This window comes from Mirounga angustirostris, unplaced genomic scaffold, assembly GCF_029215605.1.
Source record: "Mirounga angustirostris isolate CCGP_5_RB_7025 unplaced genomic scaffold, mMirAng1.0.hap1 SCAF_5, whole genome shotgun sequence".
Lineage (NCBI taxonomy): Eukaryota > Metazoa > Chordata > Mammalia > Carnivora > Phocidae > Mirounga > Mirounga angustirostris.
This window is the reverse complement of record NW_026991713.1, coordinates 67,041,848-67,069,847: the sequence shown is the minus strand read 5'-3', so window position 1 is coordinate 67,069,847 and position 28,000 is coordinate 67,041,848. Positions and strand designations below refer to the sequence as shown.

Genomic DNA, 28,000 nt, shown 5'->3' with positions numbered 1-28,000 from the left:
AGAACTGGTGGTTGCCAGAGGGAGACGGGTGGGGGATGGGTAAAATGGGTAAGGGGAGCAGGAGATACAAGCTTCCAGTTACAGAATGAATAAGTCACAGGAAAAGAGGGCATAGCACAGGAGATATAGTCAATGATATTGTGGTAGTGTTGTATGCTGACAGATGGTAGCTACTTGTGGTGAGCATAGCTTAATGTATAGGCTTCTCAAATCACTATGTAGTGCACCCGAAACAAATATAACATTGTGCCAATCATACTTCATTTTAAAAAAATGTGTTAATTGTTTTTATGCTTTTGGTAAGGTTTCTGATCAATAGCAGGGTAGTAGTAGTTAATTTTTTTGGTGAATCGAAAGTTTTATAGGGATTTTCAACTGTGCAGGGGCTGGGCACCCCTAAGTCCTATACTGTTCAAGGGTCAACTGTAATTGGTGGGAGTCAGATAGCTACCACGCATTGTGCCAGGTGTTTATTTACATATTATCTCACTGTCAACATTTATTTTATTGCAGGTAAATTTTAAGCAGCTTTTAAAAAATGATACTAAAGGAAGTATATGATTATAAAAGAAACACAAAATGTTGAAATATCCGAAGCTATACACGGAGGCTGTGTGGAAAAACGAAGTCCTGCTCTCACCCAGCCCAGCCCACTCCAGAGGTCCCAGAAAGTGTGAGTTGAGGCCATCAGGGTCATCTTTTTGCCCAAAAGAGACTTCAGAGATTTACTTTGGTTTTAATAATTATATCTAGTGTATTGAAGTTATAGATCAGAAAAAGCTACTTCTTTCCTTACACTTTTAAGTTCAACCCAAATCCTACTCTTTTCATAAACTTAGCCAATTTTATCACTTTTAAGGGAATTTTGAATGTCTGTTTTCACTTGCAAACTTAATGAAATGCTTTAAAATATCTAAAAGAGCAATTATAAATTTAGCTTATTCCATTTCCTTTTTAAGTACTCTAGTTTTCTGACATACTGTGGCCAAGAGGCCATAAGTGGGGAAGGTGCAAATTCTTTCCTGCTCTTCTCTTCAGAGGATAACTTCCACAAAGACATTTAGGCCATGTCCTCTCTTGTTACCCCTTGTTACTCGGAGACTGAACATAGAGTGGAAAATGGCCAGACCATATACAGAAATAGAACGCTGACCCACAACCTGCAGCAACCAGCCCAGGAAACCAACGCCTTATCTGCAATAATCAGACCAGAAAGCCAGCCAGACTTGTAAGAAGTTAGACTGTTTTATCTCTAGTGACAGTCCAGGAAGCCAAACAATAACACCTAAAACAATCAGCCCCGCATGGCAGGGACTTGATTAATAATGGACAGCTTCTCTAATTTTTACCCCTATGTCCAACTTAGGGTCAACCAGGGAAAGCCAAACATGCACCTTAACCAATCACATAGGATGTCTCGCTTCTGGTTAGCCTGCCTCCAGCTTCTCCATGCCAGTAGTGTCCAACTAGATCATACCTGGAATCTTCCCATCTTTCCGCTATAAAGCTTCCTCACTCCTATTTCTACCATTGAGTCTCAGCCAAATTGCAGTGGACAGTGGCTGACTCCTTTACTACAGCAGGCTCTGAATAAACAGATTTTGCTTGCTTTCATTTGGTTGATCTTTATTTTCACTAAGTTATTTAACCTCTGTAGCCTCTAGCTTCCTGATCCATTAAATGGGGCTATTTGTTCCTACCAGGCAGTGTCACTTTGAAGTTCTTAATGTCTCACACTAAATTCAGTGTGCCAGGCAATATAAGAAACCACAGGATGAATGAATACAAGGCATCTTAAAACAAACAGATATATTTTGGAAGTAAATATAAAATGTAAATGAATTTTTTAATGTAAAATAACAAAATTCAAAGGAATCGCTTACTTATGTTGAGCTGCTTCATCTCAACCCCTGGGTTATGCCTTTCCTTTTCTCTCTTCATTGGAACTTAGGTAGAAAAGTCAGAAATGTTGACATATGTTAAAAGCACCTTATCAGCCTTGAGATTCTAGAACAGTGATTCTCAAAGTGTGGTCTAGGTTCCCTTAGGATAGTTTGAGACCTTTTCAAGAAGTCTACAAAGGCAAAACTACTTTCATAATAATATGAAGACATTATCTGCCTTCTCACTCTCATTCTTTCGGTGTGCAGTGGGGTTTCCAGAAGCTACACAACATTCGATATGGCCACAGATTGAACACAGAAGCAGTTATGAGCATCCAGCTGCTTTCTATTAAGTCAGACATTAAAAATATAAAACAATGTACTCTTCTCACATTATTTTGAAAAATACAGTTATTTTTCATTAAAACATGCAGTGGGTTCATTGCTATTTTAAAATTAAGAAAAATTTTTAAATTTCTCAGTTTTAGTTTCTAATACACTAAATATTACTAGATATGATTCACACAAACAAAAGTTTTTTAGTGTTCTCAATACTGTTTTAAGAGTATGAAGGGGTTTGGTGGCCAAAAAGTATAAGAATCACTGCCTTGTAACAGTAAAAATTTGAACAAGAGCCAACCACGGCATTCACATTTAACTTGGACAGCACGACTCCAAGTGTGAGAGGGGAGAAAGACCAATGCAAACTTTCCATTCTCAGTGCATGTGAAATCCATCTTCTGGTCGATGTTGATGACCTTCACTGAAGCTCAGGATCCAGCACAAGGGCTGCATCTGTGCTTCTGCTCAGACAAAGCCCTCATCTTTATTTCCCAGCTGTCTGTCCTGGGCTGCACACTTTGATGGGACTGCTGCAGTCTCTTTTGTGTATCCTGCCATATTGAGCACATATTTGTGTATATATGTTGGATTCCAGGCTGTCTTACTTAGAAATTCTGGAGTCTCAAGGAAGGAAATATAACCTTTAATAATATTGCATGAACTAGCATGCAGAAAGTAGTCAGAGCTACAAATCCTGATGCTGTTTAGAGGCCCACTGTAAAAACATGGTGCACAATGAACCTGTACATCATATGCAGGAAGCAATCTCATTAAAGATATTTCCCTCAAATGAAGAAGACAGTGTATTTATTCATTACTGTATCTGTAGCAGACCTGGCAGAGAGTAGATGTTCAATAAACAGTTGTTGATTGAATGAATAAATAAGTGAATGAATATGTTAACCTTCGCTGAGATCAGATTCTTCCAGCCAAGAGATTTAGAAAGCATATCCAGGAAAGTAAAATAAGGTGAAAGTGGAAATGACAGTTGACTGTGCAAGTTATTAAATCAAGATGGGTAGAGCTAGGGATCGTGGCTTCGTACAATGGCTGAGTGGGTAGAAGCCCTGACTGTGAACTGAGCGAAAATATTGTTACTATAGATGTTGCTATTTCTCCAGCCACCTGCCAGCTCTCTGCTGGGCACCAACCACCAGCCCACCACTGAAATGCGTCAGTCCAATACAGAACTACAGCTGCCTTCCGAGGTGAGGTGACACCAAAGATATTTTTACAGGCCGTACCGAGGCCAATGTAAAAGGCCAGTGAAGTAGATCTGGGAAGCTATCAATCCCCATATACAAATGCTGCCTTGAGCAAACTTCTGAACAACTGCTGTGTGATTCTCATGACTGATTCCCACTTGGTCCCTCCAACTGGAGACAGATCCAACCAGAAAGCGGCTTGAGCAATGCTATCATGATATTAGCACCCTGTTATTCCCTATCCATAGGAAAATGGTAAAGGAGAGTTTTCTGGGCATGAGAGCATTTGAATTTGGGCTTTTAAATAAACTCTCAAAGGCAAATGCTGGCTCTCATCTTCATTTAGCCCAACTGGAAAAAGCACCATACAGTAAGTATGATTTTACTGCTATATTTGACATAGGTTTGTCCATGAAATTAGACTTTTCAAAGGACCAGCTGTTGACTTTGCTGACTATTATGTCTTTATATTCAATGTATCATTTTTATTGTGATTTTCTTTGGGTTTAGTCTTTATTTTTCTCTAATTTCTTAAGTTCGATTCATTTGACAATTCACTCAACAAATTGTTGTGTCTGTTGTATGGCAGGCATTGTTTTACATACTGGAGACAGTAGTGTCGCTTAGCTCACTAATTTTTTAAATACTGGTATTTAAGACCATAAGTTTCTCTGGCCTGATTAGGGGATATGATATAAGATGGATCTAGTCAGCAAAGACTGGAAGAAGTAGCTGTTTTTTAAAATGCCCAATTTTCAACAAAAATCCCACTGCACACAAAGAAACAGGGAAGTGACATCACCAAAATGGTGATGATGTAGGAGACCCCAGGCTCCTTCCCCCCCAACAAAGATCAATAATTAGACAGCTATCCATGGACAAAACCAGCACTGGGAGAGTTTTGGAATCCACTCAAGTAACTTCAGTAACATAATGGAACAGAAATCCTGAGAATAACTGCACAAAAAGTGAAGGAAGACAGTGTCATTTTGTCTATATCATCCCATCCCCAAGCCAGCATTACGCGATGCCAAGAGGGAATTTCACAACTAGAAAGAGTTTCCCTCACTAAGAAAGGCAGAAGGTGCTTTTGAGGCACCACGTGAAGGTCCCACTTCAGTTTCACCCCCACAAAGATGGGGTATAGAATGGGCTATAAAGGGACAGCTAGGAGCAAGGAAGAAAAGCAACACCAGCAACACAAAGGGAGTGATCACAGTTCACAGTGACTTGCTTTATGGATAAACCCAGAAGCTTTCAGCATAGAAGAAGGGACAAATGGCTAGCATTTCTGCTGTGGGCCTGCTGCAGATTTCACCAGTTTTTACCCCACAGGTACTTGGATCCATGGATGCCAGTCAACTGAGTCCCTCCCTGTTCCTTTTCCCTGCCCTAGAACAGAACCGGCAGCCACCCCAGGCTACCAGAATGCCAAACACCAGCCTAGACCCCCTTGGCTGACCCCCACCACCAAGAGCATGCCTGAGGCTAGCCCCTCCAGCTGTACTCTTGCACGCTGCTGACCTGACACACATCACTGGCCTCCACTGCAACGCACATGCCCCGGGAGAGGGCACGCAGTCGTGGGAGAGCACACATGGCCAGGGCAGCACAGCTGCCAGTGAGCCTCTACTTGGCCCTGACCCTTGTTGCCTGGTCTGGACCCCACCACTATGTTTGTATCTGCAACCGACCCCTGACACTTTATGGACACCTGCAGCTGGTCCCCACAGCTGAGTATGTGTACACCACTGGCTTCAGCCACAGCTGCTGCCTGCCCTGGTGTCTAGCCGTGGACATGAAGGCACCTCACTGAGGATTCCAACAGCCCTTGCAGCCACCGCAGACCACCAACAGTACTTGCCAAGGACCAAACAGTTGTCAAAGCTACGGACTCCAATGGCTTGAGACAAAAAACACACCAAACCTCCCTAGACCCAGTGCCACCACATACCCCTGAATTTCACACCCTGCCCCACTAAACCTGGGATCACAGCACACTCCAGTGTGTCCTCACATGCAAGTGAAAGTCTTCCCTTACCCAAATCAGTCCATAAAGTCTGGAAGAGGTGACTGCTTCTTCAGATGTGTAGGCACCTATGCAAAGCTATGGGAATTACAAAGAATCAGGGGGAAAAAAAGGTGACACAACCTAAAGAATACAGTAAACCTCCAGCAACTGGCCCCAAATAAATGGGAATCCAGGAATTGCCCAACAAAGAATACTAAATAATTGTCCTAAAGATCCTCACAGAATTACAGGAGAATACAGATAAATAATTAACAATATCAAATAATTCAAGAACAAGATGAGAAGTTTAATGGAGATAATAAAAAACAACAAAAAGACATAAAAAAGAACCAAACAGAAATTGGAACTGTGGAATAACTTAAGAATTCAATTTGAGAGCTTCAACAACAGACTCGACCAAGCAGAAGAATAAGTGAGGCCCAATATATCACTATACCTTCCCTTTTAAAACTCCCTTTGCTACATCCCAAAGAGTTTGGATGATCATATTCCATTTTCATTTGCCTCCAGGTTTTTTTTTTTAATTTCCTCTTTGGTTTCTCTGTTAACCCATTGGTTGTTCAGTAGCATGTTGTTTAGCCTGCACTTGTTTGTGTTTTTTCCCCAATTTTTTTTCTTGTAATTGATTTCTAGTTTCATATTTTTGTGGTCAGAAAACATGCTTGATATGATTTCAGTCTTCTTAAATTTACTGAAGCTTTTTTGTGACCTGACATGTGATCTATCCTGCAGAATGTTCTCTGTGCACTTAAAAAAGAATGTGCATTCTGCTGTTTTTGGGTGGAATGCCCTCTATATATCTGTTAAGTCCATCTGGTCTAATGTGTCATTCAAAGCCACTATTTACTCAAGAAACAAGAAAAATTCCAAATAATAACAATCTAATCTGATGCTTAAAGGAACCAGAAAAAGAAGAACTAAAGCCCAACATTAGTAGAAAATTATAAAGGTCAGATTGGAAATAAATGGGGACTAAAACAAACAAACAAAAAACAATGAAACCAAGAGCTGGTTCTTTGAAAATATAAACAAAACTGATAAACCTTTAGCCAGACTCATCAAGAAAAAGAGAGGACTCTAAATAAAATCAGAAATGAAAGAGAAGTAACAGCCAAAACCACACAAATATAAAGAATTATAAGAGATTACTGCAAAAAATTGTATGCCAAGAAATTGAGCAACCTAGACAAAGATGGAAAAATTCCTAGAAACATTCCATCTTCTAAAACTGAATCAGGAAGAAATGGAAAATATGAACAGATTACTAGGAAAAAAAATTTAATTGATAATCAAAAACATCCCAATGAACAAAAGTCTAGGACCAGATGGTTTCATAGGTGAATTCTACCAAATATTTTAAAGAGTTAATACTTATTCTTCTCAAATTATTCCCAAAAATGGAAGGAAAACTTCCAAATTCATTCTATAAAGCCAGCATTACCCTGATGCCAAAACCAAAAAGAAAAAAGGAAAAAGAAAAAAGAAAAAAGAAACTACAAGCCAGTATTCTTGATAAACACAAATGCAAAAATCCTCAACAAAATATTAGCAAACCAAATTCAATAATACATTAAAAGGATCATTTACCACAATCAAGTGTATTTTATTCTGGGGATGAAAGGATGGTTCAATATCTGCAAATCAATCATTGTGATACATCACACTAAAAAATGAAAGACAGAACTCATGTGATGCTCTCAATAGATGCAGAAAAGCATTTGACAAAATCCAATATCCATTCGTGATAAAACTCTCAACAAAGTGGGTTTAGAGGAAATGTACCTCGACATAATAAAGGCTGTATATGGAAAAAAAAGAGAAAAAAAAAGCTAATATCATATTCAATGGTGAAAAACAGCTTTCCCTTTGAGATCAGGACCAACACAAGGATGTTTACTCTCACCATCTTTATTCAAGATAGTACTGCAAATCTTAGCCATAGCAATGAGACAAGAAAAGGCATCCAAATTGGTAAGGAAGAAGTAAAACTTCACTTTTTGCAGATGACATGATACTATACATGGAAAACCCTAAGGACTCCACCAAAAAAAAAAAAAAAAAAAAAAAAAAAAAAAAAAAAATTAATGGTAACAATGAATTCAGTAAATTTGCAGGACACAAAATCAATATCCAAAAATCTGTTGCATTTCTATACACTAATAATCAGCAGCAGAAAGTTAAGAAAACAATCCCATTTACAATTGCAACAAAAATAATAAAATACCTAGGCATAAGTTTAACCAACCAGGTGAAAGACTGTACTCTGAAAACTATAAAACACTGATGAAAGAAATTAAAGACATCACAAATGGAAAGATATTCCATGCTGAAGGATTGAGACAACAAATATTGTTAACATGTCCATATTACTCAAAGAAATCTACAGATTTGATGCAATCCCTACCAAAATGCCAATAGCATTTTTCACAGAACTAGAATATTACTTTAAATGTTATCAAACCACAAAAGACCCCGAATAACAAAAGTAATCTTTGTAAAGAATAAAACTGGAGGTATCACAGTCACAGATTTCAAGATATACTACAAAGCTACAGTAATCAAATTAGCATATTACTGGCACAAAAATAGACACATAGGTCAATGGAACAGAATACAAGGCCCAGAAATAAACCCATGATTATAAGGTCAATTAATCTTTGACAAAGGAGGCAAGAATATACAATGGGAAAAAGATAATCTCTTCAACAAATGGTGCTGGGAAAACAGGACAGCAACATGCAAAAGAATGAAACTAGACCACTTTCTTACTCCATACACAAAAATAAATTCAAAATAGATTTAAAACTTAATGTGAGACAGACCTGGAGCCATAAAATTCCTAAAGGAAAATACACACAGTAATCACAGACATCAGGCTTAGTAACATTATTTGAAATAGATTTTTCTAGATAAACTATTGGGACTTCACTAAAATAAAAAGCTCTTGCACAGCTAAGGAAACCATCAATAAAACAACCTGGCAACCTACTGAATGGGAGACGATATTTGCAAATAATATGTCTGATAAGGGGCTAATACCCAAAATATATAAAGAATGTATACAATTGAACACCATAGAACAAATAGTCCCATTAAGAAACGGGCAGAGGATCTGAACAGACATTTTTCCAAAGACGACATTCAGATGGTCAACAGACACATGAAAAGATGATCAACATCACTAACCATCAGGGAAATGCAAATCAAAACCACAGTGAGAGATCATCTCACATTAGTTAGAATGGCTAGAATCAAAAAGACAAGAAATAGCAAGTGTTGGCAAAGGGATGTGACAAAAGAGAACCATTGTGCACTGTTGGTGGGAATGTAAATTGGTGCAACCACTGTGAAAAATGATATGGAGAGTCCTCAAAAATTAAAAATAGAATTACCATATGATTCCTTACAACCAGTACTAGGTATTTACCCAAAGAAAACACAAACACTAATGCAAAAAGATACACACACTCCTTTCTTCGTTCTTTGCAGCATTATTTACAATAGCCAAGATATGGGAGCAACCTAAGTGTATATAGGTTAATGAATAAAGAAGATGTGCTATATATGTATACAATTGAATATTATTCAGCCATAAAAAAGAATGAGATCTTGCCATTTTCCACAACATGGATAAACCTAGAGGGTATCATGCTAAGTGAAAGAAGTCAGGTAGAGAAAGACAAATACCATATGATTTCATGTATATGTGGAATCTAAACAAAAAACAACAACAAAAAACACAGACAAAAACAGAAACAGACTCAAATACAGAGAACAAATGTAATTGTTAGAGGGGAAGGGAGTAGGGGGAATGGATGAAATAGGTGAAGGGAATTAAGAGGTAAAAGCTTACAGTTATAAAATAAATAAGTCACAGGTATTAAAAGCACAGTATAGGGAATATAGTCAATTAATACTGATGTTGTATGATGACAGATGGTAACTCCATTTATCGTGGTGAATACTGCATACATATAGAATTATCAAATCACTATGTTGTACATCTGAAACTAATATAACATGGTATATCAACTATATTTAAATAATAAAATTAAAAACAAAAACAAAAAAAAGGCAGGAAAAGAAGAAAGAAACACTACCCAAAGAAAGCTACCTAAAGCCACCTATAGATTCAAGGAAATTCCTATCAAAATTTCAATGGCATGTTCACAGAAGTAGAAAAAACAATCCTTGAATTTGTATGGAATTACCAAAGACCTTAAATAGCCAAAGTAATCTTGAAAAAGAAGAACAAAGTTTGGGACATCACACTTCCTAATTTCAAACTATACAAATCTACAGTAATCAAAACAGTTTGGTCCTGGAATAAAAATAGACACATAGATCAATGGAAGAGAATTAAGAGCCCAGAAATAAACCCTTGCATATATAGTCAACTAATATTTGACAAGGGAACCAAGACACTCAATGGGGAAAGAATAGTTTCTTCATGAATGATGCTGGGAAAACTGGATAACCATGCTCTGAAGAATGAAACTAGACCCCTGTTTTATACCAGTCACAAAAATAACTCCAAGTGAATTAAAGACATAAACATAACTGAAACAGGAAAACTAGAAGTGGGAAGAAGCTCCTTGATTGGTCTTGACAATTTTTTGAATACCAAACCAAAAGCACAAGCAACAAAAGCAAAAAATTAGTAAGTGGGACTACATCAAACTACAAAGTTTCTGCAAGGCAAAAGAAACCATTAACAAAATAAAAAGGCAACCTATGGAATGGGAAGAAATATTTGAAATCATATCTGGTAAGTGTTAATATCCAAAATACTCAATAGAAAACAATGCAATTTAAAAATTGACAGTATCTGAATAAACATTTTTGCAAAGAAGACATACAAATGTCCAATAGGTATGTGAATAGGGCTCAACATCACTAATCATCATAGAAATGCAAATTAAAACCAAAGGAGATATCAACTCACACCTGTTAGAAGGGCTATTATCAAAAAGGCCAGAACTAACAAGTCTTGATTAGGATCTGGAGAAAAGGGAGCCCCTGTGCACTATTGGTGTGAATGTAAATTCTTGCAATCACTGTGGAAAACAGTATAGAAGTTTCTCCAAAATTAAAAATAGAACTACAATATGGTCCAGCGACCCAACTTCTGGATATACATACAAAAAAATATATTAAAACAGGATCTCAAAGAGCTATCTGCATTGCCATGTTCGTTGCAGCATTATTCACAATAGCCAAGATATGGAAACAACCTTTGTTTGTCTACAGATGAATGGATAAAAAGAATGTGCTATATAAATATAATGGAATATTACTCAGTCATGAGAAAAGAAATCCTGTCTTTTGTGACAACTTGGATGAACCTTGAGGGCATTATGTTAAGTGAAGTAATTCAGACAGAGAAAGACAAATACTATATAACATCACTTATCTATGGAACCTAAAAAAAACACTCAGAAACAGAGTAAAATGGTAGTTATTAGGGGCTGAGGATGGGGGATATGGGGAGATGTTGGTCAAAGAGTACACACTTCCTGTCACAAGATGAATAAATTCTAGAGATCTAATGTACAGCATGGTGATTATAGTTAAAAATACTGTGTTAAATACTTGAGAGTTGTTAAGAAAATAGATCTTAAATGCTCTCACCACAAAAAAGAAATGGTAATTATGTTAACATGCTGGAGGTGTTAGCAAATGCTATGGTAGTGTTTTGCAATATATTAGCATATCAAATCACCATATTGTATACATTAAACTTACAAAATGTTATAGGTCAATTATATCTCAATACAGCTGGAAAAAAAGATGTTTCGAGAGGTCAGCTGGGAAGACAGCAGAGTAGGAGGAGCCTAAGCTCACATCTTCCCACAAATACAACTAGATAACATCCATTCCAGCATAAATAACCCAGAAAATGACCCGAACACTGATGGAACAACCTTCCCAACTAAAGGAAGGGAAGAGGCCACATTGAAGAAGGTAGGAAGGGCAAAGACATGGCCACAGTCCATCTGCAGTGGGGAGGGAACCTGTGGCACAGAGAAAGGCAGAAAACAAACTTTTACAGTGGGGAGACCATGAACAGGAGGAGGAATCCCCATAATATTTGCCTTTGAAAGTGAGAGGGGCCAAATTTCATGAATTCTCAAAACCAGTGGAACTTAAAGGCTGAAATTTAAAAAATCAGTGGGCTCAGCTCTGGAAGAGCCCTGAGGTATTAGGAAGTAGAGTCCCTACACTTAAAGAAACAGCATGACAAACTGTGCAGATACAGCATAGAACTAGCAGTTTGAAAAAACTCTGGGGGCAGATGTGAGGGAAAGTGATTTGCTCATCTCAGAGCATGGCTCAGAGAGACAGGGATCATGGAGAAACCCCTCCAGGAACAAAGGAGCTAGCAGGCGCCATTTCCCTCCCCCATTCTCCCAGCATAAACAATGGCCACCTGTGGGAACCAGCACAGCTCCAACACTCCTTACCTAACTTGCCTGCACCTTCCTCCACCCATGCTTCCCAGTCATGCTTGCCTCAATCCTGGTGCTGTGGGCCCCTCCCCCAAAGACCTGAGCAAACCCTGCCAAGACCCCCACATTTTGAGGAACCTCAGTTGCAGCAGTGGCAGGGGCAAGTCTTGTTTTACCATCAGACCACTGCACACCTTGCTGACCACAATTGGAATGAAGGAAAAAGAGGCCAAGACTCAACAGCAGAGCATACACAACACACATAAGAAATACTGCCTGAAACACCAGGCCTATGGGAACAGGGGACACTGCATTGTAGGGCACTACAGGACCTCTTCTTCATAAGGCTATTATCATTAAAAACAAGAGAAATAGCTAACTTTCCTAACACACAGAAATAGACACAGAAATTCAGACAAAATGGGGAGACAGAGGAATATGTCCCAAATGAAATAAAAGGACCAAACCACAGCAAAAGACCAAAGGAAAGTGAATATAAGTAATCTGCATGATAGAGAATGTAAAATAATTATACTCACTGGATAAAGATACTCACTGGATTTAAGAAAAGAGTGGAGGAACTCAGCTAGACCCTTAACAGAGATTAAAAAAAAAAAAGTACCAATCAGAGATCAAGAACACAATAAATGAAATTAAAAATATACTTGATAGAATAAATGGCAGGCTAGATGAAGCAGAGGGACAAATTAATGACCTAGAAGACAGAGTAATGGAAAGTAACCAAGCTGAGCAAAGGAGAGGAAAGAAAATTAGGCAAATTGAGAATAGTTTTAGGGGACTCAGTGATTCCATCAAGTGTAACATCTGCATTATAGAGATCTGAGAAGAAAAGAGTGATAAGGGGACAGAAAATTTATTTGAAGAAATAATAGCTGAAAACTTCTGTAATCTGGAGAAGAAAACAGATAACCAAATCCAGGAGGCACAGAGAGCCCCCCCCCCCCCGAAATTCAACTCAAGGAGTTCCACAACAAGACACATAGTAATTAAAATGGCAAAAAATGGTGATGAAGGAAAAACTTTTAAAGTAGCAAGAGAAAAGAAGACCGTTACATACAAGGGAAACGCCATAAGGCTATAAGCATATTTTTCAGTAGAAACCTTATAGACCCGAAGAGAGTGGGATGATATAGTCAAAGTGCTGAAACAGAAAAATCTGTAGCCAAGAATACCCTATCCAGCAAGGCTATCATTCAGAATAGAAGGAGAGATAAATAGTTTCTCACATAAACAAAAACTAAAGGAGTTCATGAGCAGTAAACCAGTCCTACCAGAAATATTAAAGAGAACTCTTTGAGTGAAAAAAGAGAATAAGTGAGAGTATGAAAAGTAAAAAATACAAAAGCAATAAAAATAAATATTTCCGTAAAAATCAGTCAAGGTATTCATAACATAAAAGGATGTAAAATATGACACTATATATCTAAAATGTAGGAGGAAAAGGAATAAAGAACAGATTTGAACTTAAGTGACCATCAACTTTATATAAACTGCTATATGCAGAAGATATTGTATACAAACCTAATGGTAACCACAAATCAAAAACCAGCAATAAATATTCAAAGAGTAAAAAGAAAGGAATCCAAGTATATCACTAAAGAAAGCCAACAAACCATGAAAGAGAAGAGAAGAAAGGATCAGAGAAAAATCTACAGAAACAACCACAAAACAAATAACAAAATGGCTACAAATACATATCCATGAGTAATTAATCTGAAAGTAAATGGACTAAATGCTCCAGTCAAAAGACATAGAGTGATAGAGTGGATAAAAAACAAGACCCATCTATATGCTGCCTATAAGGGACTCATTTTAGACCTAAAGATATCTGCAGATTGAAAGAGAAGGGATGGAGAAACATTTATCATGCAAGCATATGCCAAAAGAAAGCCAGAGTAGCAATATTTACATCAGACAATAGACTTTGAAACAAAGACTAGTAAGAGACAAAGAAGGACACTATATGAAGGGCATAATACAACAAGAGAATATAACAATTGTAAATATTTATACACCCAACATGGGAGCAACCAAATACATAAAACATGTAATAACAAACATAAAATCATTGACAGTATTACAACAATAGTAGGGGACTTCAACACCCCACTTACACTGATGGACAGATCATCCAAACAGAAAATCAACAAGGAATCAGTGGCTTTGAATGAAACACTGGACCAGATGGATTTAAAAGACATATTCGGAACATTCCGTCCTAAAACAGCAGAATACACATTCTTTTCAAGTCCACATGGAACATTTTCCAGAGTAGATCACGTTAGGCCACAAAACAACTCTCAACAAATTCAAAAGATCAAAATCATGCCATGCATCTTTTTTGACCACAACATTATGAAACCAGAAATCAACCACAGGAAAAAATCTGGAAAGAAGACAAACACATGGAGGTTGAGCAACATGCTATTAAACAATGAATGGGTCAACCAAGATATCAAAGAAGAAATAAAAAATTACATGAAAACAAATGAAAATGAAAACACAATGGTCCAAGATCTTTGGGATGCAACAAAAGCAGTTCTAAGAAGGAAACTTTATAGCAATACAGGCCTACCTCAAGAAGCAAGAAAAATTTCAAACAACTTAATCTTACACCTAAGGGAGATAGAAAAAGAACAACAAACAAAACCCAAACCCAGCAAAAAGAAGGAAATATAAAGATTAGAGCAGAAATAAATGATATAGAAATGAAACAAACAAAAAACCAATAGAACAGATCAATGAAACCAGGAGCTGGTTTTTTAAAAGATCAACAAAATTGATAAACCTCTAGCAAGACTCATTAAAAAGAGAGAGAGAGAGGGGACCTAAATAAATAAAATTCTTAATGAAAGAGGAGAAATAACAATCAACACCACAGAAATACAATTATAAGAGAAAACTATGAAAAACTATATGCCAAAAAACTGGACACCTTAGAAGAAATGGATAAATTCCCAGAAACATATAAACTGCAAAAACTAAACCAGGAGGAAATAGAAATTTGAACCAATCACTAGTAATGAAATAGAATCAGTAATTTAAAAACTCTGAAAAAACAAAAGTCCAGTATCCGATGGCTTCACAGGAAAATTCTACAAAACATTTAAAGAAAAATTAATACCCATTCCTCTCAAATTATTCCAAAAAGCAGAAGAGGAAGGAAAGATTCCAAATTCATTCTATGAGGCCAGTATCACACTGATTTCAAAACCAGATAAAGACATCACAAAAAATGAGAACTGCAGGCCAATCTCTCTCATGAATATAGAGGGAAAAAAAATCCTCAACAGAATATTAGTAACTCAAATCCAACAAATCCCACAATCACATGGGATTTATTCCAGGGATATAAGGGTAGTTCAATACTCACAAGTAAAATGATAGGTCACATCGATAAAAGAATAAAAACCACATGATCATTTCAATAGATGCAGAAAAAGCATTTGACAAAGTACATCAATTCATGATAAAAACTCTACACAAAGTATATCTAGAGGGAACATATCTTAATGAAGACCTTGTATGAAAAACCTATACCCAACATCATACTAAAAGATAAAACAGAAAAACAAAAAATAATGGCTTTTCCCCTAAGATCAGAAGGAAGACAAGGATGTCCACTCTCAACACTTTTTTATTCAACATAGTACTGGTAATCCTAGCCATGACAGACAACAAAAATTAAAAAAAAGGCATCCAAATCAGTTAAAAAAGAAGTAAAACTTCCACTATTTGCAGATGATGTGATACTCTATATAGAAAACCCTAAAGACTCCACCAAAAAAAAGAAAATTAACAGTATCAATGAATTCAGTAAAGTTGAAGGACACAAAATTATTATACAGAAATCTGTTGCATTTCTGTATACTAATAAAACAGCAGAAAATTAAGAAAACAATCCCATCAAACCACAAAAGATGCTGAATAACAAAAGCAATCTTTGTAAAGAACAAAACTGGAGGTATCACAGTCAGATTTCAAGATATACTACAAAGCTACAGTAATCAAATTAGTTATTACTGACACGGGGTCAGGTGCCAGAGATAGAAATGCTTGGTCACAGGCCGGGTGAGCACGGAGTGCGGCCAGAGACTGGAGAGACGGGAGTGATTGACTGCGTTTCTCTGGGGACTCACTGAGGAGTGGGGCCCTGAGTTCTCGGCTCCTCCGGGGCAGAAATTGGGAGGCCGCCATTTTCATTCTCGTTCCCCCAAAGCTGTATGGAAAGCTTGCAGGGAACAAAAGCTCCCGAGAGCAAACCCAAGCAGATTACTTAGCCCGGACCGGCAAGGGCGGGGCAATTCCATCTCAGGCAAAGACATTTGGGAACCACGGCAACAGGCCCCTCCCCCAGAAGATCAGCAAAAACAGCCAGCCAAGACCAAGTTTACCAATCAATGAGAACGGCAGAACTCCAGAGCTAGGGGAATACCGCACATAGAATCCATGGCTTTTTTCCCATGATTCTTTAGTCTTTCAAAGTTAATTTTTTTTTAACTTTTTTTTTAAATTTTTCTTTTTCCCTTTTTCAACCAACATCTTATTAATCCCTTTTTCAAAAAATATTTTTTATTTTTCATTTTTAGAGTCATATTCTATCCCTTCATAGTAGTTAACCTTATTTTTGGTATATATATAAGTTGTTCTAAAATTTTGGGATACAGTTTCTTCTAACAGACCAAAATATACTCTAAATCTCTAGTGTATGGCTTTGTTCTAGTCTCCTGCCTGATCACATTCTCTCCCTTTTTTTAAAATTTCTCTTTTTTCAACCAATTTATCTTATCAATTCCTTTTATAAAATCTTTTATAATTTTCATCTTTACAGTCATATTCCATCCCTTCATCATATTTACCCTTATTTTTGTACATATATAAGCTTTTCTTTCTTTAAAATGTTGGGAGGCAGTTTCTTCTAACAGACCAAAATACACCCAAAATCTAGTGTGTGGCACTGATCTATTCACCAGCATGATCATATTTGATCATATTCCTTTTTTTTTTATCTTTTTCTTTTTCTTTTTTCTTTCTTTCCCCCCAGTTTCAGGTCTCTTCTGATTTGTTTAGTGTATATTTTTCTGGGGTCGTTGTTACCCTGTTAGCATTTTGTTCTCTCACTCATCTATTCTCCTCTGGACAAAATGACAGGATGGAAAAAAATCACCTCAAAAAAAAAAAAAGAACAAGAGGCAGTACCCACTGCCAGGGACCTAATCAATACAGACATTAGTAAGATGTTGGAACTAGAGTTCAGAATGACGATTATAAATATACTAGCTGGGCTTGAAAAAAAACCCTTTCTGGAGAAATAAAAGAACTAAAATCTAACCAAGTTGAAATCCAAAAGGCTATTAATGAGTGCAATAAAAAATGGAGGCTCTAACTGCTAGGATAAATGAGGCAGAAGAGAGAACTAGTGATATAGAAGACCAAATGATGGAAAATAAAGAAGCTGAGAAAAAGAGAGAGAAACAACTACTGGATCACAAGGGCAGAATTCGAGAGAAGAGTGATACCATAAGACAAACCAATATTAGAATAATTGGGATCCAAGAAGAGGAAGAAAGAGAGGGGGGGCAGAAGGTATATGGAGCAAATTAGAGCCGAGAACTTCCCTAATTTGGGGAAGGAAACAGGCATCAAAATCCAGGAGGCACAGAGAACCCCTCTCAAAAATCAATAAAAATAGGTCAACACCCTGACATCTAATAGTAAAACTTTCAAGTCTCAGAGACAAAGAGAAAATCCTGAAAGCAGCTTGGGACAAGAGGTGTGTAACCTACAATGGTAGAAACATTAGATTGGCAACAGACCTATCCACAGAGACCTGGCAGGCCAGAAAGGACTGGCATGATATATTCAGAGCACTAAATGAGAAAATTATGCAGCCAAGAATACTATATCCAGCTAGGCTATCACTGAAAATAGGAGGAGATAAAAAGCTTCCAGGACAAAGAAAAACTAAAGGAATTTGCAAACACGAAACCAGCCCTACAGGAAATACTGAATGGGGTCTTCTAAGCAAAGAGAGAGCCTAAAAGTAACATAGAACAGAAAAGAACACAGACAATATACAATAACAGTCACCTTACAGGCAATACAATGGCACTAAATTCATATTTTTCAATAGTTACCCTGAATGTAAATGGGCTGAATGCCCCAGCCAAAAGACACAGGCTATCAGATTGGATAAAAAAACAAGACCCATTGATATGCTGTCTGCAAGAGACTCATTTTAGAACCAAAGACACCCCCAGATTGAAAGTGAGGGGGTGGAAAACTATTTACCATCCTAATGGATACCAAAAGAAAGCTGGGGTGGCAATTCTTATATGAGGCAAATTAGATTTTAAACCAAAAACTATAATAAGAGAGGAGGAAGGACACTATATCATCTAAAGGTTCTATCCAACAAGAAGATCTAACAGTTGTAAGTATCTATGCCCCTAACATGGGAGCAGCCACTTATATAAGCCAATTAATAACAAAATCAAAGAAACACATTGACAACAATACAATAATAGTGGGGAATTTTAACACCCCCGCATGGAAATGGACAGATCATCTAAGCAAAAGATTGACAAGGAAATAAAAACTTTAAATGACACACTGGACCAAATGGACTTCTCTGATATATTCAGAATATTCCATCCTAAAGCAACAGAATACACATTCTTCTCTAGTGCCCATGGAACATTCTCCAGAGTACATCACATCCTAGGTCACAAATCAGGTCTCAACCAGTACCAAAAGATTGGGATCATTCCCTGCATATTTTCAGACCACAATGTTTTGAAACTAGAACTCAATCACAGGAGGAAAGTCGGAAAGAACTCAAATACATGGAGGTTAAAGAGCATCCTACTAAAGAATGAATGGGTCAACCAGGAAATTAAGGAAGAATTAAAAAATTCGTGGAAACCAATGAAAATGAAAACACAACTGTTCAAAATCTTTGGGATGCAGCAAAGGCAGTCTTAAGAGGAAAGTATATAGCAATACAAGCCTTTCTCAAGAAACAAGAAAGGTCCAAATACCCAACCTAACCCTACACCTAAAGGAGCTGGAGAAAGAACAGCAAATAAAGCCTAAATCCAGCAAGAGAAGAGAAATAATAAACATCAGAGCAGAAATCAATGAAATAGAAACCAAAAGAACAGTAGAACAGATCAACAAAACTAGGAGCTGGTTCTTTAAAAGCATTAACAAGATTGATAAACCCCTGGCCAGACTTACCAAAAAGAAAAGAGAAAGGACCCAAATCAACAAAATCATGAATGAAAGAGGAGAGATCACAACCAACACCAAAGAAATACAAACAATTATAAGAACATATTATGAGCAACTCTATGCCAGCAAATTAGATAATCTGGAAGAAATGGATGCATTCCTAGAGATGTATCAACTACCAAAACTGAACCAGGAAGAAATAGAAAACCTGAACAGACCTATAACCACTAAGGAAATTGAGGCAGTCATCAAAAATCCCCCAACAAACAAAAGCAGGGCCAGATGGCTTCCCAGGGGAATTCTACCAAACATTTAAAAAAGAATTAATACCTATTCTTCTGAAACTGTTCCAGAAAATAGAAATGGAAGGAAAACTTCCAGACTTGTTTTATGAGGCCACCATCACCTTGATCCCAAAACCAGACAAAGACCCCATCAAAAAGGAGAATTACAGACCAATATCCTTGATGAACATGGATGCAAAAATTCTCACCAAAATATTAGCCAATAGGATCCAACGGTACATTAAAAGGATTATTCACCACGACCAAGTGGGATTTATTCCTGGGCTGCAAGCTTGGTTCAACACCTGCAAATCAATCAATGTGATACAATACATTAATAAAAGAAAGAACAAGAACCATATGATCCTCTCAATAGGTGCAAAAAAAGCATTTGACAAAGTACAGCATCCTTTCTTGATTAAAACTCTTCAGAGTGTAGGGATAGAGGGGACATACCTCAATATCATAAAAGCCATCAATGAAAAACCCACAGCGAATATCATTCTCAATGAGGAAAAACTGAGAGCTTTCCCAAGGTCAGGAACAGAGCAGGGATGTCCACTATCACCAGTGCTATTCAACATAGTACTAGCAGTCCTAGCCACAACAATCAGACAACAAAAAGAAATAAAAGGCATCTGAATCGGCAAAGAAGAAGTCAAACTCTCACTCTTTGCAGATGATATGATACTTTATGTGGAAAACCCAAAAGACTCCACCCCAAAACTGCTAGACCTCACGCAGGAATTCAGTAAAGTGGCAGGATATAAAATCAATGCATAGAAATCAGTGGCATTCCTATACACCGACAACAAGACAGAAGAAAGAGAAATTAAGGAGTCAATCCCATTTACAATTGCACCCAAAACCATAAGATACCTAGGAATAAATCTTACCAAAGAGGCAAAGAATCTGTACTCAGAAAACATAAAATACTCCTGAGAGAAATTGAGGAAGACACAAAGAAATGGAAAAAAGTTCCATGCTCATGGATTGGAAGAACAAATATTGTGAAGAGGTCAATACTACCTAGAGCAATCTATACATTTAATGCAATCCTTATCAAAAAACCATCCACTTTTTTCAAAGAAATGGAACAAATAATCCTAAAATTTGTATGGAACCAGAAAAGACCTTGAATAGTCAGAGGAATGTTGGAAAAGAAAAGCAAAGCTGGTGGCATCACAATTCCGGACTTCAAGCTCTATTACAAAGCTGTAATCATCGAGACAGTATGGTACTGACACAAAAACAGACACATAGATCAATGGAACAGAACAAAGAGCCCAGAAATGGACCCTCAACTCTATGGTCAACTAATATTCGACAAAGCAGGAAAGAATGTCCAATGGAAAAAAGACAGTCTCATCAACAAATGGTGTTGGGAAAATTGGACAGCCACATGCAGAAGAATGAAACTGGACCATTTCCTTACACCACACACAAAAATAGACTCAAAATGGTCGAAAGATCTCAATGTGAGACAGGAGTCCATCAAAATCCTAAAAGAGAACACAGGCAGCCACCTCTTCGACCTGAGCTGCAGCAACTTCTTCCCAGAAACATCGCCAAAGGCAAGGAAAGCAAGGGCAAAAATGAACTATTGGGACTTCATCAAGATAAAAAGCTTTTGCACAGCAAAAGAAACAGTCAACAAAACCAAAAGACAGCCGACAGAATGGTAAAGATACTGGCAAATGACATATCAGATAAAGGGCTAGTATCCAAAATCTATAAAGAACTTCTTAAACTCAACACCCAGAGAACAAATAATCCAATCAAGAATTGGGCAGAAGACATGAACAGACATTTTTCCAAAGAAGACATCCAAATGGCCAACAGACACATGAAAAAGTGCTGAACATCGCTCGGCATCAGCGAAATCCAAATCAAAACCTCAATGAGATACCACCTCACACCTGTCAGAATGGCTAAAATTAACAAGTCAGGAAATGACAGATGTTGGTTGGGATGAAGAGAAAGGGGGATCCTCCTACACTGTTGGTGGGAATGCAAGCTAGTGCAGCCACTCTGGAAAACAGTATGGAGGTTCCTCAAAAAGTTGAAAATAGAGCTACCATATGATCCAGCAATTGCACTACTGGGTATTTACCCCAAAGATACAAATGTAGGGATCCGAAGGGGTACATGCACCCCAATGTTTATAGCAGCAATGTTTACAATAGCTAAACTGTGGAAAGAGCCAAGATGTCCATCAACAGATGAATGGATAAAGAAGATGTGGTATATATACACAATGGAATATTATGCAGCCATCAAAAGGAATGAAATCTTGCCATTTGCAATGACATGGATGGAACTGAAGGGTATTATGCTGAGCGAAATAAGTCAATCAGAGAAAGACATGTATCATATGACCTCACTGATATGAGGAATTCTTAATCTCAGGAAACAAACTGAGGGTTTCTGGAGTGGTGGGGGGGCGGGAGGGATGGGGTGGCTGGGTGATAGACCCTGGGGAGGGTATGTGCTATGGTGAGCGCTGTGAATTGTATAAGACTCTTGAATTATAGACCTGTACTTCTGAAACAAATAATACATTAGATGTTAAAAAAAAAAAAAAGATGATAGCAAGAAGGGAAAAATGAAGCGGGAGAAATAGGAGGGGAGATGAACCATGAGAGACTATGGCCTCTGAGAAACAAACTGAGGCTTCTAGAGGGGAGGGGGTGAGTGGGATGGGTTAGCCTGGTGATGAGTATTAAAGAGGGCACTATTGAATGGAGCACTGGGGGTCTTATGCAAACAATGAATCATGGATCACTACATCAAAAAATAATGATGTAATGTATGGTGATTAACATAATAAAATTTAAAAAAATGAAGATGTGTACACACACACACACACACACAATGGGATATTACTCAGCCATAATAAAGAATGAAATCTTGCCACTTACAACAACATGGATGGATCTAGAGGTTTATAATCCTAAGTGAAATATGTCAGAAAAAGACAAGTAAGACAAGTACCATATGATTTCACTCATATGTGGAATTTAAGAAATAAAATGATGAAGACAAAGAAAACAGACTCTTAAATATAGAGAACAAGCTGGTGGTTATCAGAGGGGAGGTAAGTGAGGGGATGGGTGAAATTGGTGAAGAGGATCAAGAATATATTTATCATGATGAGCGCTGAGTAAGGTCTAGAATTGTTGAATCGCTATATCATACACTTAAAACTAATATAATATGTTAATTATACTGGAAGGAATAAAAGAAGAAGATAGCAAACCAATAGCTAGCTGAAGGAAAGAAATAATAAAGATTAGAATAGAGATAAATAAAATATAGAGTGAAAAAACTAATGGAGAAAAACCAATGAAACAAAGAATTGGTTGTTCCAAAATACCAACAAAATTGAAAAACTTTAGCTAGAGTGACTAAAAAATAGAAAAGCCTCAAAACCTATATCAGAAATGACAAAGGGGCTATTACAGATTTTACAGAAATAAAACAGATTATAAAAGAATACTATGAACAATTGTACATCAAATTTGATATCTCAGATAAAGCAGACAAATTCCTAGAAACACACAAAACAATTAACAGTTCTCTTCAAACTCTAAAAAATTGAAAAGGAGGGAGTACTTCTAAACTCATTCTATGCATTACACCAGTACCAAATCTCTACAAAGACTATTACAAGAAAAGTGCAGACCAATACCCATGATGAATATTGCTGCTAAAATCCTCAAGAAAAATACTAGCAGACAGAATTTAACAGCACATTAAAAGGATCATATACCATGACGCAGTGAGATTTATTCCTGGAATGCAAGCATGGTTCAACAAACAAATATTAATCAATGTAATATACCACATTAATAGAATGGGGGAGAGAGGAGCCTATGATTTTCTCAATTGATACAGAAAAGGCATTTGATGAAATTTAATACCTTTTCATGATATAAACACTCAACAAACTAGCACTATTAGGTAGGTAACTACCTCAATACAATAAAGATCATATTCTGAAAAGCTTAACTGAGCTAACACATTTAATGGTGAAAGACTGAATGCTTTCCCTTTAAGATTAGGAATTAGACAAATGTGTCTATTTTCATTACTTTCATTCAATACTAGAAATCCTAGCCAGAGCAATTAGGCAAAAAATAGAAATTAAGAGCATCCAAATTAGAAAGAAAGTAGTAAAATTATGTCTGTTCACAAACAATAGGATTTTGTAGAAAACCCTAAAGATTCCACACACAAAATATTAGAATATGTGCATTTAGCAATGTTAAAGGATACAAAATCAACACACAAAAATCAGTTGCTTTTTTTATGCATTAACAATGAAAAATCTGAAATGGTAATTAAGAAAATTCCATTTGCAATAACATCAAAACAAATACCATACTTGGGAATCAGCTTATCTAAGGGGTGGAAGACTTGTACACTGAAAATCAGATATTACTGTGCTCATGGATTCAAAGACTTAATATTGGTAAAATGTCAATACTACTCAAAACAATCCATGTAATTTCTATCAAAATCCCAGTGACTTTTTTTTTTTTTTTTACAGATTTAGGAAAATCCATCCTAAAATTCATATGGAATCCCAAGGGGCCACAATAGCCAAAACCTTGAAAAAGAACAAAGTTAGAGGTTTCATACTTCTTGATTTTAAAGGTACAGTAACTAGTGTTGTACTGGCAAAAAGACATATTAAAATCTACTTATATCCTGTATGGGATAATTCAATATCAAAAGGTCTTGAGTATCTAATTTTGCTTTTATTGTATCTGCTAACATTGTCATACATAATGGTTCATTTCCTATGTGTTTTGAAATTTTGACTTGTGAAGTCTTCTTTGGGGTTTAATCGATAAGAATCCTGCAGAGCCTGAATAAGGAGACAAGCCTCCATAGGGAATGTGCATTTGCTTTTGCCATGTGTCCTGGGGTCTTCTCAAACAAGAACCACTTCAATTCCTCAGACTAGGGTTTCCTAGACATTCAGGTAGTCTGAAATTCAAATCCCAAACCCACACATAGAAAGGCCTTGATTACATTTTTTTTTCCCCCAGTCTGGAGCTTAGGCCCTGATAAGCAAGTGTCATTTGCATTTCTTTTTGCCAGCAGGTGGATTTTTTTTTTTTCTAGTTCCTTCCTTCCTTCCTTCAGAATGTATTTCTGAGGTCCTTGCGGTGGAGGTATCTCGAAGTTCCAATTCCCCATCCTGAATGCTCTAAAACCTCATTTTGTATCTACTGTTCAACCATTAAAATGAAAGCCTGTTGGTTATAGAATTGACAGATGCTCCCTGGGAAGTCAATGCTTCAGGAAAAACTTCAGGATGAACCACACAGGTTTCCAGCTCCCTCTTTGTTCTTGGCCCCTGGAGATTTCTCTAATATTCTTATCATTTCAGCTACGTGTTTAAAGGATGTTTGTTATATTTAATCTAGCATTCCTAGGATTTTGTATTGGAGGGATTTTCAGGATATTTAGTCTAACATATTGCCATGTGTTACTGTTGTAATAAGAAAAATGTTTTGTTTTGTTTTTTTTCTTAAATGAAAATGAAGACATGGAGAAGTCTTAGATCAGGGTTCACTATTGTAAGATCTTTATGTTGTCATATAAACTCCCATATTCACTTCTGTTATGTCTTGTTTTCCAGGTTGCTTTAGAAGCAAGCTGCTTAAAATGCAATGGACATGGGCCCACAAGGACACTGCTACTGAGGGGTGAATGGTGGAGCAGATGGACACTCCACCTTGCTCAGTGTCTAGACTTGAAAAAAGAAGACCTCCATAGACCACAATGAAGTAGGGCAGTTGTGAGAAGAAAAAACAAACAAAACAAACAAACAAACAGGCTGAGTCCTTAACGTTTATAATCAGGAGAAAATACAAGATACTCATCAAAGGCTGACAAGGGGCACAGGGACTCACAAGTTGAAAATGCATAAATATTCAGGCAACAGGGGAGAATTCTTTAGCACCCCTTAATCAGATTACTCTCATCTTGCCTATTTATCAAGTATATTCCCAGGTCACCTCCAAAGTTTCATATGGACTACATCCTTAGATAAATGTTTGTTTTCTGATCTCTTCAGACAAGAAAACAACTCATGGAGAATTGAAGTAATAGGCACTGAAGCCAATTGTTTGTCCATCCCTCAGCCAGGAATGAAACTCAGGATTGCTAGCTTTTGAATCTCTGTCCCTTTGACTTCTCCTCTGTTCCCACAGCTCTCTTCTGCCATCACTGAGGGAAAATAAGTTCACAATGTAACAAGACGTGACAAAAAACTTTCCAGAGGAGAGAGCATTTTGGAGGACAGTTGTGGACTTTGAGTATTCTCTCAGTTTGAATGATGTAGTACAACTCTCTCTAAAAGAGGGAAGCAAATGCTGGGCATCTCAGAGATGCAGGTCAGCATAGCTTTTCTAAATTCATAAAATTAATTTGCTTTTAGGAAAATCAAAGGACAGAAAATCAAAGCAAAAATTTCTTTAAGGCTTTAGCAAACTATGGGTCATAGGCCACTGGCTTTTATAAATAGTTTTATTGGAACACAACCACAGTCATTTGTTTTGTATTATCTATGGCCACTTCATACTATAATGACAGAGAAGTTAGGACAGAAACCATGTGACTTGGAAGCCTAAGATATGTATGTCACAGAAAACAGTTTGCTGACCTCTGTCTAAACTCACCATTTCAGTCTTCTTGCCTAGTTATGATCCAGTGTGGCCCATCAAAGGTAATGAAGAGGTCTCAAAGGAAGTTTCCTCAGTATTTTGCTACAGACATCCCAGCCTTAATTTTTTTTCCTGGCCTCCCCTATATTGCCCTTTTACTCACTATATCTCCAGCTATGGTTTTCCCATTTCTAAAAGAGAATACATGTAGAACCTTCTTCACTGGATTACTGTGAGAATTAAAGGAGATGGGATGAAGCACTCCATGTAGCACTTGACACACTGTAAACATTTAGTAAATGGTGGCTAGGATTCAAATCCATCCATGCGTTTAGTGCATATTTATTGAGTTTGTTATGGATTGAATTGTGTCCTCTCCCCAAATCCATGTGTTGAATTATTAACCCCCATTCCTCAGAACATGACCTTTGAGATAGGTATTTTTTTACAATGGTAACCAAATTAAAATGAGGTCATTAGGGTGGCCCCTAATCTAATATGACTGGTGTCCTTATAAGAAGAAGATATGTAGATACAGACACAAAGGGAAGACAATGTGAAGACACAGGGATAAAATGGCCATCTACAAGCCAAGGAGAGAGGCCTGGAGCAGCTCTTTCTTTCATAGCCCTTGGAAGTAACCAACCCTGCTGACACTTTGATCTTGGACTTCTAGCTTTCAGAACTATGAGACAATAAATTTCTGTTGTTTGAGTGCTGTGGACTGAATAGGTACCCCACCCCCAAATTCGTATACTGAAACTCTAGTCCCTAATGTGATAGCATTTGGAGATGGGGTCTTTGGGAGATAATTAGGTCCTAAGAGTAAAGCCTCCATGGTGATATTAGTGCCCTTAGAAGAGATGCAAAAGAATTTGCTTCCTTTCTCTCTCCCTCCAATGTGAGGACACAACAAGAAGGTGTCTATCTGCAAGCCAGGAAGAGGGTTCTCACCAGGAATCAAACCAGTAGGCATTTTAATATTGGATTTTCCAGCCACCAAAGTTGTGAGAAATAAATTTCAGTAATGCATGCCATCCAGTCTATGGTATTTTTGTTACAGCAGCCTGAAGGAAGATACTGAGCTACCTGATTTTGATCCTTAGTTATAGCAGCCGTAGAAAGTGAATGTAGATTTCAATAAGAAAAACAGACAGTTATAGTAAAATAAGAGGTGCTACTTTGGATTAGTAACTCTTCTCTGGGGTATTTGTATTGTGACCTCAATAGTTACAAGGAGCAAACCATATGAAAATCTGGGGAAAACTCTTTCCAGCTGGAGAAATACGTGCAAAGGCCCTGGAGCAGGGGTGAGCTTATTGTTACAGCTTCTAGCTCTTCTACCTTTTTCTTACCTTGAACATGGATGATATAGATGTGATGTCTGGAACTTTAAAAACCAACTTGGGACCATGAGGTGATAGGCGTAAGATCAAACACCAACATACTAAAGATGGGAGAGAAAAAAAGAAAGAATCTGATTACTTCATGAAGTCATTAAACAACGGCACCAATACTACCAACCATCTACTCAGGATTTCTTAAGCTTTGAGAAAAATTAATCCCTTTTTGTTTAAGACACGATTAATTAGTTTTTCCATTACTTAGAGCCAAAAACATTCTTAATAGATATAACATTGTACAATGTGGTAAGGATTACTAAACTTTGAAGATTTTTAATCTGAGGAATGACAAAATCTGATTTAAGTTTTTAAAAGAACATTCTGTGAAATTAAGAACTGTAGAAAAACACAGTCATGGAATTCAGTAATAGATCACTTAAGGCTTTGTATGCTATCATGAGCCCAAATTTTATTCTAAATATAGTAGGAAGCTATTATAGGAAATGTCAAAACTTACTTGTACTTTTT

General features: G+C 37.1%; 2 long non-coding RNA genes across 5 annotated transcripts in view; one reads left to right on the top strand and one right to left on the bottom strand.

The window, feature by feature from the left end:
- LOC129045795 (uncharacterized) overlaps positions 1–28,000 on the bottom strand; it is a 338,247-nt gene that overhangs the window by 36,853 nt on the left and 273,394 nt on the right. For all 4 annotated transcript variants that reach the window (XR_010411545.1, XR_010411544.1, XR_008505988.2 and 1 more), the window contains one exon: positions 27,485–27,576. This is a non-coding gene — a long non-coding RNA (uncharacterized LOC129045795). The remainder of the gene's footprint in view (positions 1–27,484; positions 27,577–28,000) is intronic.
- Positions 515–27,491, top strand: LOC135364439 (uncharacterized). Its single transcript, XR_010411548.1, has 3 exons — positions 515–673; positions 24,002–24,108; positions 25,103–27,491. It is a non-coding gene; the product is annotated as an uncharacterized LOC135364439 (long non-coding RNA).